The sequence below is a fragment of the Hyaena hyaena genome, unplaced genomic scaffold (assembly GCF_003009895.1).
Source record: "Hyaena hyaena isolate Hyena2069 unplaced genomic scaffold, ASM300989v1 scaffold_41, whole genome shotgun sequence".
In the NCBI taxonomy this organism is placed as follows: domain Eukaryota; kingdom Metazoa; phylum Chordata; class Mammalia; order Carnivora; family Hyaenidae; genus Hyaena; species Hyaena hyaena.
The window spans coordinates 3,031,534-3,045,104 of record NW_024080673.1 but is presented as its reverse complement, the minus strand read 5'-3'; the positions used below and the strand labels follow the sequence as shown (position 1 = coordinate 3,045,104).

At 44.4% G+C, this 13,571-nt stretch overlaps 1 protein-coding gene and 1 non-coding gene across 2 annotated transcripts in view; both read right to left on the bottom strand.

Annotated features, from left to right (window-relative positions):
* NCKAP5 (NCK associated protein 5) overlaps nt 1-13,571 on the bottom strand; it is a 1,061,012-nt gene that overhangs the window by 820,777 nt on the left and 226,664 nt on the right. The window lies entirely within an intron of this gene.
* LOC120230395 lies at nt 10,069-10,176 on the bottom strand. Its single transcript, XR_005527996.1, has one exon. It is a non-coding gene; the product is annotated as a U6 spliceosomal RNA (small nuclear RNA).

The window sequence follows — 13,571 nt, the reverse complement described above, 5'->3', positions numbered from 1 at the left end:
GTCTCAAAACTGACTCAGTTCTCTACCCTCATTCCTCTTTCCATCATATATGGAGGTTATATTGTTGGCATTCGTACATGGCCAAAATGGGGAAAGCCTCCTGAACTCAACTCCTCAAGTGCATGCTTCAAGCTTCTATGACTTCCATCTGTGCAGCTCCCCACTGGGCCTTACTCACCCCTTCAGAGCTCTGAAAGAAGCACTGCAGAAATTCAGAGGGGGAAAAAAGCTCAATTTTTAATACAGCTATATTTTTTAAAGATTTTAATAGGAGCACAGAGCCTTGGACATAAGGTGCTCAATGAAAATGTGATAAATGGAAGAATGGATGGTGAACTTCCAGGTGTGCCTGGGAAATGATAAAGCTCCCTGTGGAGGTGAGGCCGTGGCTGGAGGTGGTGCCTTTCCCTCGCTCTGCACAGTGGCAGGCTTCAGGAATGATCTTCCATCATGTACAAAATGAGCAAGCCTGCTTCTTGGGCATCTGAGAGCTGAGAGTGGGCTGAGCACCTCGAGCTCTCAGGAGCGTGTCATCTTTGGTTATTTAATTAAGAGTGTGTATGGATCACTCACAATACTCGCCAGGATAAAGCTTTACTTAGTGGCTACAGAGACACATAAAAGCCAGTGCCGCCAGCAAGGACACTTTATTTTCTATTTATTAGAGTGACTGTTATCATTCATGTTTTTCTTTTACCCAGCCATTCATGGACCATCTCTCAAAGCTCCCCTCTGCTGGGCACCAGGGTAGAACTATGGGCCAGTTAAAACCCCTGCTCCATTTCCTAGTTCTTTCTTTATCCCATTTCTCCCTGGTACTGGGGCTTAAGTTTTCACTTTCTCAAATATATATATGATATATATAGATATATTTGCTCTTGTATCATTTGATACTTTATAAGTGGAGAAGGAAATAGAGGCTCAGAAAAATGTAAAGGGTTGAGGAGGGCACACAACTAATCAGTCGCAGAGCTGGTCTTATTTTATAATGCTGCGAGCTGTGTGTCCTTTCTGTGAGCTGGTTTCATTTTCCTTTCTAAAGGATCCCTGCAGCAGCGTGCTTATCAACAAGGGCAATAATCTTGAGCGGGATCCTCTCTGAGCAGAGGACTTTGAACACGACATGTGTGACTGGAATGGCTGTGCCTTCAGTAACCACCACTGTATTTGCTTTTTTCTAATTTTCCCCTGGGATCCGGTAATCACATAGGAAAAAGGATAAACTCTCTTCCTGCTCCTGCAAGACTAAGACTCCTTTTAGTTAATTTCTCATTTAAAACAAGGTTTTGTGGCTGTTGTTATTTCCAGACAGTTTTCCATTAACCAAGAAATACAGACTTGATCCTTAATTGAGTGTTATAAATAGTACAGAGTATAGAATAACCAAGAAACTGGCCGTGGCTCAGACTTGGTTCTGGTTCAGAAACTCGGTGTCCACTCTTGCTAACTTATGTGATTCAGAGCAAGCTATTTAACCTTTTGGAGCCTCAGTTTCTAGATCTCTGAAAGAGGAATTATGCTACACACATCACAGGTTGCTGGAAGAATTATATGCATATCAGCTCCATGAGAGAAGGACAACTATTGTCTTGGGCACCACAGAATTCTGTGAAGAAACAGGCACAATAAAGATTAGTTGAATGCAATGAAAGAATTAATCAAAATATGTATGATGGATCTGTGCAGTGCTCAGCACTTCACCAGTGGCCAGTGATCTAAGTCTAAGTTAATTTTCCATCTTTCTTTTCTTCTTTCATCTATCTAGAAGATCGGGTTCCACGGTACATGTGAAAGTAAACATTAATGGATATCATCTGCAACAGTGGAAGAACTTTTGTACACTAACACACCAGAAGTCCTTCAGAGATGAGCGGAAGTGTCTGAAGATCTCGGAATCACTCTGGATTACGTGTAGGACATCAGCCACTCTTTATGATACAGCACACTGCTGATCATCCCTACCAGAGCTCAGAAGGAAGAAAGACACTGCCAGGGAGGAATCAAAGCCTGGGATTCCTGGCTATGACTTTCCTTTTTGTCCCCTGAGGAAAAACTCCCTCCATGCATGATGACAGGCACTCCGGGCTTTTCAAGGGCTCCTGGGGAAAGCATTTCAACCCAAAATATCATCTGTGATCTGGTTTCCATCACGGAGTATGGGGGGAAGGTCTGATGTTGGACATTTAGCTCCATGGGAAACTACCGCCGCAAATTGAATTTTGAAAATTCAATTCAATTTAAAATGCATTAAGGTCTATTAAAAAAAAAAATTTCTGGTGAGTCCTTTGTTATGTGAGGAGTCTCTCTGGAAAGAGGAAAAGCAACCACCGATGCATCTTTTGTATAAACCTGGATTCACATAAATAGAACTTTCTTAAAATGAGGTCTGAGGGCCTCGGGGCCTGTATCTCTTCCAGGAAGTTTTTCAGAGAAGCTTTCCCCATTCTTCCACGGCTCAGCACGCTAGCAGAAGCCCTCATCACAGCACACAGGAAGGCCTCTACACACAAGGGAGGCCAGACTGTCATCTGAGTAAAAAGGTCCAGGGAAACTACTATAGAGAAGAGCCACTGTGAAAACTGTCACTGAAGCCATGGCACCGAGATGGCGTTCGGAAAGAAGCCAACCCCAACATCAGAGGAAGGGAACTCCAGAAAGCTCACTGATCAAAGCACAGAGAGATATGCTCCCCTCAACTCTGAAATGTGCTTAAGGTACACTTAGAGGGTACAGGTATTAGTGGTGTGAGTTTGTTGGTAAGACGGACCTCGGTGCTTCCTGGTCACTTGATCTGGGATAAGCTATTAAATTTTAAGCATCAGTTTCTTCACCTGTATAAGGGAGATGCTATAGAATCTCCCTGTAGAGTTGTTGTGAAAATTCAATGAGCTAATGCAAATAAAATATTTAAGTCCAGTGCCCAGGATATAATAAATATAATGTTAGTGGTTATTATTATTGTTATTGTTATCAATAGCGCTAATTCAGATGAAAATGGAAAACCATATGGAATGATTGAAGGTCATCTGATTACACACTAACACCATCATCCTCATTCCATAGTAAATGATCACACGCTGAGGGGGAATGTGTACTGGCCACTCCTCTTTCCATCCCCTGAATTCAGGATCCTGAACCAACGGCCGGACCGTGGTCTCTTTCCGTCCACAGAACTCAGCTGTCCTGTGCCTCCTTTCCTCAAAGTCCTTTCTCAACCAAACGACAATCAGATAAGCTTTTTGTCAGCCCTTTCAAGGGACATAAGGCGGCTTGGTTTAGCGCTTAAAAAGTAATTTTAATTCTAGAATTTCAGTACCACTCAGTGCTCACATCCAAGGTACCAACATACCCAAGCAGAGGATTAGGCTCTAATTAGAAGCAGGCTGTAAATTTTATATGAGGACCCTGGTGTTTCTGCTCGGTTTAAGTTACACTGACTTCCAATCATGCATTTTATCTTTTGGCATGCATACATAGGTGCCCAATAAATGTTACCTTTGGTGATAATAAAACAAAAGCCTAAGTTTCAAAAGTGAAATAACCAAAAGACCATTGTCTGCATTCTTGGCAGCGGCCAGAGAACCAGTTTTTCCAAGTCAGCAGCCTCTGAGGAGGCTGGCCAGGGGCCAATTCCCAGGGCTGGCGCATTCCTGGGGCCTGGCAAGAGGCCACTGGGACCCTGTTTCCTCTCGCGTTCTCTTTATGTAGTGGAAAATCTTTCCCGCTTCGAACCCTCTGAGTCTGTTTTGCCCCCTTCGAAGTAAAGAGAGACAGTCACATGGGAAATGATCTTCAGCCCCTTCCCCAAATTGAGTCTCCCGCTGCTCCGAGTTGGCATAGCTCGAAGCGATTGAAGGCATAAGACAAACAAAAGAGAGCTCGGCTCCGCAGCCCAGTCTCCAGCCTGATTCTATCAGGGGCAGAGGGCCTGGGGCTGAGGACCCAGCGGTACCCTGCGCACAGGGAGTCATTGTACACTTGTTTAGAAGGCTATGGGCACTTCTGCAAGCCTCTGGAATAAAACTGCCTGTTATAAATAGATGTTGGCTGAGCTTCAAGGGTGACAGCAGTAGGCCAAAAGTTCCAGAAAAATATAATACTCCATATAAGAAGGTCTGGCGTACAGCTCATTAACAGGGGACTGACTACTGAGGCAGTTGGCCTAAGAAGAAAGGAATCCAAGGTCTGATCCGATACAACCTGTAGGTAACACCTGGGGAACAATTCTGGCTGATAACATCATGGATATGCCATTCAGTTTTTAAACATCATATATGAATATACGCAAATCAAACATTTAGAAAAATGTCTTTTCTGAATGTCTCCTTCCGTCTGCAGACAAAGAAAACTGCCATCTGGAGTCACTACGTCAGCTGGCTCCACATATTTTGAGTGAGGAGGGGTAGGAAACATGCCAAGCACTGTGCTCCATTTGACCCCCTTGCCTTGATTCTCCTAACAGCCCAAGCTCTTTCTTCTATGTTATGCAGCATCTATTTCCTCTGTGCCCTTTAAAATGAGTGCTCTGCACACAGTAGGCTCTTCAAATGTGCTTTTCCTGACTCTTCCCCCATTGCTTATATTTTTGAGAGGCTGAAGTTCAGCAGCGAGGAGCGCCATCATGGCCATAATATGATACTTTTCATTGGCATAGAGTCCTACAGTCTCCAAGACAACTTTCTGGGTCTATTTCTTTGATGTTCATGGCCACCCCATGACTGAGGAGACAAAGAGTCAGAGAGTTTAAGAAACTTGCTGAAGGCCACACCTCTACTGAAGGGCTCACCTCAAGTTCAAATGTGCAGACTTGGAGTTCTAATGCAATGATCAATCCATTATATGACACTTGTACTCCAGCCATCCCACAGCGCTGCACTGGGCACTTTTATCAGGACCTCTTAGAGAGCAACGTGTCACTGGCCATGTGGAACTTGGGCTGTGAAGATGTCCCATCACATTGTTCTGGTTAAACCACGTTGTTACCAACTTCCAAGGAAATGGGCTAGAAGGCAACTCATAAGAAACTGTTTCTAATTACATAGAAATAGTAATCTCATCTTGCTTATGATAGTGTTTTCTTCCCATTCTAGACTAAGTGTGGTATAGATTCTAACAGGATAAATGTGCTGACTGGGTTCTGCTGGCACCTAAACATCCACTCTCCATCCTTCTCTACCCTTCTCTGTCCCCCGGGGTGCTATGTGGGCCCCTTCCCTCTGGTTTCCAAGTAGGTTCAGCAAATGGGAGGTCCCAGAGGGCCCTGGAGAGTGGGAAGGGAGGTGGGAGTTTTCCTGCTTTGATCCCCACCCTGCTGGGCCAACACTGGTTAGCTGCATCCCTCCATCTACCAAGTGGCTACCTACTTGCTACCTACCTACTTGCTACCAAGTGGCTCTCTCCTTCTGGCCACGTGGTTGTATGGCCATGTCATTCCCTTGCCCTGTTATCCTGTTGAGTTCCCCACATCCTTCTCTACCTTTGTAAGAGGCCTTTTATTAAACTGTCCTCCAGAGGCATCTGAGTGGCTTAGGTGGTTAAGCATCTGACTCTTGATTTTGGCTCAGGTCATGATCTAGCAGTACATGGGATCACGCTCCACATCTTGCTCTGTGCTGAAAGCATGGAGCCTACTTGGGATTCTCTCTCCCTCTCTCTCTCTCCCCCTCACTCCCTCTCTCTCAAATTTAAAAAAAAAAAAAAAAGATAAACTAACTTAAAAAATAAATAAATAAACTATCTTGAGCATGCCATCTGTTTTCTCCCAGGACCTCAACTGATGCATAATAAAGGAAATAATATTGTTGATGCAGTCTTTGTAGGCAAAACTATGGAAAGTTCCTTAGGTCCTCCTAAGAGGATGAAAAATTCTGATCACATTAGAGCTGGCTCTCTTCTACCTTCTCTTCCTCTTTGCTAGACCTCACCAAACAGGAAGTAGGTCCGATATTCTGCCTCAGGGGCCTACCAGCAGAGCTCCAAACTTGACCCAGGAGATCTCAGAGTAGCTACCTACTGCTGCCACCTAGCTAGGACTCCTCCACACAAAGGAGGTGGCAATGACACCACTACCCACATCCCAGTCACATCTGGCTGGTAACTTCAAACACTTTGTACTCAGCCTTGTGCTCGCTTACACCAGATAACAGCATAAGCAAGCAGCCTCCACGGCCTGACCATCCCCGGGTACAGCAGGCCTCTGACAATAGCTCCTCCTCCCAAAAAGGCCAACCTACTTATCTGCTGGCTCTGACAGATAGATCCCAGAGTTTATCAGATGATTTTATTTCCCTCAATGCCTCTATGTGCATGAGAGCAGTCAATGAATTAATTGTATTAGGAAACCTACCAGGCCGAAGACAATTGCTTATGACTAAGGACTAGAAAGGTGCTGAAAGACAGAAGGCAAGCAAACCTCAGAGGCATCTTCGGAAATGGACAATTATGATCCATTAAGCCTAGTTAAGGAACTGAAATTTATGAGGAGGAAACATCTGGAACTGCCTGGAATGCAAAGGAACCAAGAGGAACCACTGTTTGGGCTTGTAGAGAGCAGCCCAGACAAATGGAATTCCGTGTTAGGCGAGAATTGCAAAATTAGTACATGAAAGGGACAGCATTGAGGCAGTGCATCTGGTGTTAAGTGAAGCGTTTTAATACAATGACTCCTGGTTTTGCTCTTGAAATATTAATTGAAATGGGGATGAGTATGAGGGCTGTCACATGAATAGAGAACTGGCAGAAAGATCATAAATACTGGCTAAGCTGAGCCAAGGCAACAGAACATGGCAAGGGAACAGAAAGTAATGAAAATGCTGCCTAATTCCCAGCGATGAACCCTGTGGATGCTTACTAAATATTAATTGATAATAATGAACTATAGTAGAGGATGGTAAATTAGTGGGAGACAGACTGCTGGAATACAGCTAATATATATGTACAGTTGGTATAACACACTGATAAATGAGAAGAAAGGAAATGAAAATGATTTAGCTGTGCGATGTACCAGGAAGTGTGGGTAAGAGGATGGGGGGGGGGCGGGTGTTGGCAAGAGGGACAAGAGGAACATTAAGATGATAATTCAGGATCACAACAGAGCTTTCTTAGGGTCTTGGCAATTCCTTAAGTATAAGCCAGGCACCTTTGAGTCATACTCTATTCTTTTAAGACACTATGGTTTATCTCAAATTTCTGCTTCACAGTCCTCAAGGACACCACAGATTAAATCTGGACCAGTTTCATGGAGGGAGATAAAGCTCTCCTTCTTGGGAAAGCCCTCTCTGATCAATACAGCCAGAAGAGCAAACTCTTCCCTAAATCGCACCACTCTTATTTGCACCACTGTATACCTCCTGGTATTACTATGATTTGTGTATATGTGACTAGATTTTGTAAAGCTTCATAAAATGAAAATCATCTTCGCATTTCTAAGTGAGTGCTAAGAAAGAGCACTTCACAGTGCTGAGTGACCTTCGTAGGTGCTCAATTCCAGTGCTGATCAATCAGGAACCCTAGAGAGGAAAGCAGGCATCTATCAGGGAGAACACCCAGCTGCCCACTGGGTTGGAAGACCAGAATCTAAGGAGATTGATAAAAGCTCTACCTCTTGTTATGGACAAAGCACTAGAGAATCTGTCATGGGAACAATCTTAGGCTGCCAGAGGAGGATACAGAAACCTCAGTTGCCATGGAAACTTGTATGATCTGATGACTCCCATTGTTCAAAGATGGTGAGACACCAGGAGAATGACAAGCAGATCTCTGAGCCCTAAGAAAGCACAGAACACTCCAAGCAAAAGTCTCTGCTCATTTGTACTTATTTCTTACAACACATTATCATTTTATCATCTATCAATAACAGAGCATTTACAAAGGGCTTTCAAAATGTTCCCAGTTCCTATTTTGCTTACATGATCTTGGAGACCCCAGGTATGTACAGATCTATGTCTGCAGCAGGCAGACGGGACTCACTGCAGCAGCCAAGACCAGGTGATGGACCCAGGTGCTTCTGAGATCCTGCTCTGTGACCTGGGCAAGGCAAGCCATCTGTGGACAGGTCTTACGGGCCAGGCTTACTAGACTAATGGCAGAGGAAGCTACCTAATCACTCTTGGGTCACAGATACCTTTCAGAATATGATCATAGTTATGGATCCCCTCCCTATAAAAATGCACATACATATAAAATTTAATACAATGTATTTCAGAGAATTCAAAACCCCTGAAGCCCTCTCATAAATTTGCCTTATCAAGCACCTTGGAACTCAAGAGGATCCAGGTATCGGGTTAAAAATCTCTGATGTAAAACAAAAGTCCTTATACACACACTGGAATCATCCTTGATCAAACTGAAAAGGTTGTCATCCACTCTCCCCAACTTCTGACCCAGCGCTCAGTGCCTCCCTCCTCCTGGTAGTGCCTCCTTACTCCATACCCAGTATCTCCTGATAGTGTTAGTGAGTTCACAAATGGCCACTAACTGGTGAGTTCACTCATTCATTGAGTCATTGATTCATTTATCCATAGCACTGCATGTTTTTCATGTGTCAGATCTGAGGGACCCAAATGTGACTATGAAAGGGCTCATGTCCTCTAGGGCCTTACAATTCAGCTCAGTCAGGCCTGATTTTGCTTCCCAGGGGATATTGGGCAATATGTGGGGACAGTTTCGGTTGTCACAGCTAGGGGAGGGTGCTATTGGCATCCAGTGGATAGAAGCCAGGGGTGCTGCTTCACATCCTACAATGCACAGAACACCCTCAACTTCACAACACAGAAATACAGGGTCCACAATATCAAATAAACTGAGAAACCCTAATTTATGATAGAGAGGCATGTGACCAAGTGTTAAACACAGTGATAAAGACCAGGGGTAAACATTATGGCAGTTCAGGAAAGGGCATTTTAACAAAAACTTTGGAATATAGGGTTATGGCAACAGACTGCATTACTTTCAAGACAAGAGGAAGGAAGAAGAAGGGAAGAGAAGCCATTTGGGGTGAGCCATCACCATACTGAAGGGAGTCAGTCCTCTGAGTAATCCCAGACAAGGGGGGAATCAATTTCAAGTGGCGAGCAAAAAATGGCATTTTGGGGGGAATTCCCTCATTGGAAATGATGTTGGCACTCTACCCACCCCCATCAGACAGTGGCTCAGCCAAAAGAATGTGTAGCCACTTGATCGGCTCATCACTCAAGTTATAAAACCTGTTGCATTCTGGGTGACAACTATACTTTCGATGCATCTTGTAATTCATTCCTCCGTACTCTACTCCCAATCCAGTCAATATCTCCATCTTGTACATGTATACATCACCATGAATCCCCACATGGGTAAAAACACAAAGTTATAGATACAATATATTATATATAGATAACATATATGTGTATTATATATATGTGGGTATGTGTATTATATATGTGTGTATGCATACACACACACACACACAAAATCATAAACGTCAATCTCTATGGAAGCTGGTTCCAAAATTTGGTTAATCAGAAAAGGCACAATACCAGAAGTCAGACCTAGACTGAGTTCCAACATAGGCATTCTTTATTCTTTGTATTCTCCCTCCCAACCTCGAATCATTTGACAACTATTCCACTAAAATCAGATCTGGCCTCTGTCATCAGCAGGCACAGGTATGGGAGATGTGCTGATAGACCTGTACCCTCTAGCCCTGTTGAAGCTGGGGCTGTTTAAAATTGGAAGCACAATGTAAGGAGCTCCCAGTCACCAGCATACAAGGTTTTCTGCTTCTCAGCTGCTACCTATGGAGGGACAGGATGACCTGGAGGCAGCCACAACAGAGTTGAAATCCCGTCTACCACATACCAGTTCTATAGCCTTGAGGAAGTTCCTTAACTTGTTCAGTTTCAGATTCTTTATTCATAACATAGGAATAATTAAGGGTCATCTAAGTCCTGAATGACAACTTCTATCTAAAGCACTGAGCAGAGTGCCTGGTGCATATAAGCCTCAGTAAATTTCAGCTATTATCACTGAGGGCAGAGAGCCATCCTGGTCCCCACTCAGTGCAGGGCTCACTGAACATGCTGAGCTCTCGGCTAAAGTGGCTTGGATGGTAGGCTTTACCATAACATCCTTGTGCAAGGGCCATGCTAATTTTCCCTGTATCATTCCAATTTTTAGTCTATGTGTTGCTGAAGCAAGCACAAAGGTTTTTTTTTTTTTTAATCTTTAAGTAATCTCTACACCCAATGTGAGGGTTGAACGCATAACCCCGAGTCACATGTTCTACCGACTGAGCCAGCCAGGGACCCCACTAGACTTTACCAGTCCACACTGCTGACATACTCGATGTCCACTGCTTGGGTGTATTCTATTTCTGCTCCTTTGTCCTGCCTTCCACTCAGATTATTTTCAGCAGCAGTATTGCTCATATCTCCAGCCTCCCTCTAGGCACTGTTCTTGGTGGGTTCTGATCTTTTCCTGCTCATCTGGGGCCCATTTAAGACCCTTAGCAGCCAGGTATTTTGGGCTGTGCCTACCTGGACAAGCCTCCCTGTCTTTTCCCAACCCATGTGCACCAAATCTATCCATAGCCTCCAGGAGTCTGTGCTGCTGGAGGCAGCTGGGCAGGACATTCCTCCAGCATGTTCTTGACCTGCCATGATGGGCTCAGCTAGGCTGTTCGGCAGATTCGCTAGGTATTCATTTAAGCATTTGACACTTTTCTCACTCCACCATCACCTGCTGTCAAGGGGGAGTAGTCAAAGATTCAGCACAGCATTTTGGAAAGGCAGCTAACACAGGCCAGAGCCAGTCTGTTCCCCACCCATTGCTTCTTCCCCAAAACGTGCTTTGGGTAGATCCTCAGAACCACACCTTCTCCCCCACACCCGGATCCAGAGCATGGTCTTGTTCCTCTAGAGACACCCAGGAGACAGCCAAGATAACAGCCCTGTTGGGGGGATAATGTAGCTGGGGAATAAAAACCTCCCTCTTATTTACTGACCTTCCTCCATTTGGTGCTTACTTGAGAAATTTCAAACTATCTTGATATCAGAGCCAGAGGTCAGGCTTCCTTGAGGGCAAGCTGATCTTAGCCCAGTGGTGAAAGGCATGAAGTAAACCACATTTCATACAGGCTTTCATTAGTAGAAGGGGGAAAGGATAGCTGGGATTTCAATGGCTGGAAAACTCTAGCAACCTAGTGGTTTGTGCTCTGTATAGCATTGCTTATGGTGAGAGGTAGCCTAACTATAGGACCAAGAGTCAAGAAAGCTACAGGCATTCCAGAAGCACTACAAAAATGCAGCTGTGGTTCTTATTCACAATCCACGGGCTACACTGAGCAGCACTAACAATGCCCCTCTTCTGCATTTAGAAAAAGTCTCAGTGAGTTTTGAGCTTTCCAAAATAGTTACCTTTGCTCAAATTCATGGACTTGGGAACATATACCTTTGTTTGACATCCTAAACCCATTCTTTTGCCTGCCTCAGCATATTGCGCATCCTGGGGGTAAAAGCAAGCCATTACTCAGAAAGACAGCACCCAGGAAAAGTGAACTGGATCTTCAAGTTTGCTATTTCTCTACCATGTACAGATATCCTTTAGAATCCAGGATGTTGCCTTTGCAAATAAAGTTGTATTGGAATATAAGCCACGTCCATTTGTTCACGCACTGTCTGTGTCTGCCTCCCTGTTCCAAGAGCAGAGTTGAGTAGTTGCGGCTGCTCATCTGGCCTATAAAACCAAAAAGATTCACTACCTGGCTTTTCAAAGAGCTTGCTGAACCCTGCTTTACAATTACTCCCAGTCACTGAACAGGTCGAAAATAACTGAAGATAAAACAGTAAACATCTACATTTGTGTATTTGTCAGGGTTTGTCCCTCTGTAAATATAAGTATACATATACATGGAGATTTATTATAAGGGATGGGCTTGTAATTATAGAGGCTGAGAAGCCCCATGATATTCGGTCTACAAGCTGGTAACCCAAGACACCCAGTGCCGTAGCCCCAGTCTGAATCTGAAGTCCTGAGAACCAAGGGAGCCAATGGTGCCAGTCCCAGCCTGACTCCAAAGTCCTGAGAAGAAGGAGGGGCAGTTTACAAGGACAGAAGAAGATGGATGTCTCAGCTCATGCAAAGGGCAGGTCTGACCTTCACTGCCTTTGTATTCTACTTAGGTCTTCAGTCGATCAGATGATGTCCACCGACACTGGCGAGGGCAAACCTCTTTCCTGGATCTGCTGGTGCAAATGCTAAGCCCTTCTGGAAACACTCTCACAGACACACCCAGAAGTGATGTTTTGCAAGGGATCTAGGCATCCTTGAGCCTCGTCAATTTGACTAGGAAAAAATAACTCAGCAATGAAATGAGTTGTTACGAGAGGGTATGGGACACTATCCTTGGGTTGCCCCTTTCTTCTCTGCTCACCTAACAATTTTTTCCCATTGTTTTAGTTGTAGTCCATGTGCTACCTAAGCAAACTCTCAAATCGCCTCAGTGCACATTCTAACTCCAGCTCTTTCACGGTGTTCCTTACACATTCCTCCCTCAACTTGGTGCTTCTCACGGTCACTGCCACGCCGTTTACTTCCTCCATGTACTATCATTTTTTCTTCTTATTAGCTTGGTTTCCAAAAATCAACTATTGCCTTGTATCAGTCAGGGGGTTCTGCAGGAAAATGATGACACACAAAAATTATCTAAGTGAGAAGATGTGGGGGAAAGACCTATGCAATAAAGTATGAGCAGACCCAAGGCAAACCAACATGAGATGGACTGAAAACATCTGAAAGTTGTTACTACCAAGAAGCCTGAAGGGACATGGTGAGAGGGAAGGTGCCAGAGCACAGAGAGAACTGTGGTTTTGTGGGAGAGGGTTTCTCAGCAGAAGCTGTGATCTTAGACAGAGTGGTCCAGTCACTGTGGTCCAGGACCAGTCAAGGACAGTACAGGAAAACAATGATCTTGACCTCCCTCTCCCTCTGACCTCCTATCTCCTGCTAGGTATCCGCATTGGCCAAACCCAACTAGATGGCAGAAGACATAGGAGCCCACTGACAAGGTCTGTGTGATATATCCCCCAGGGGCACACAGCCAGATAGAGGATGGAGTAGGTCTAGAGGGGACATGGTGACTATCCAGCATATCCCATAGCTACTAAAAAGTCTTAACTAAAAATGGGTTTTCCGTGATGCTCATTGGCTGACTTAATATGTGCCTGTGGAAGGCCAAATTACTCTAATGGTTTTAATACAAGCCGTTGAGAAGCTAAAGGATGAACTGAAGGACTTCGTGTGGGGCCTTCGTGCTCTTAGGAGTTTATCAAAACCGCACTGCTTTCAGAGCTGAAGAGCTAGTGTGGCCAATGTTTTCACTTCCTTCTCATAGGGGAAAAAAGGAACAGGGCACCATGAAAGAATCTGCCATTCATAAAAGAAACTTACTGCCATCTGTGCTTGAAAGCAAAAAGTAATTTTTCCTCAAATTAAAGGAGAATTTTTGCTATTGATATGTGAGCCAGTAAAACAGATAATTCACTCCCCAGCCTTCTCATCAGCTAAATACTATCACAGCCACAAGTTTCAATAGCTGT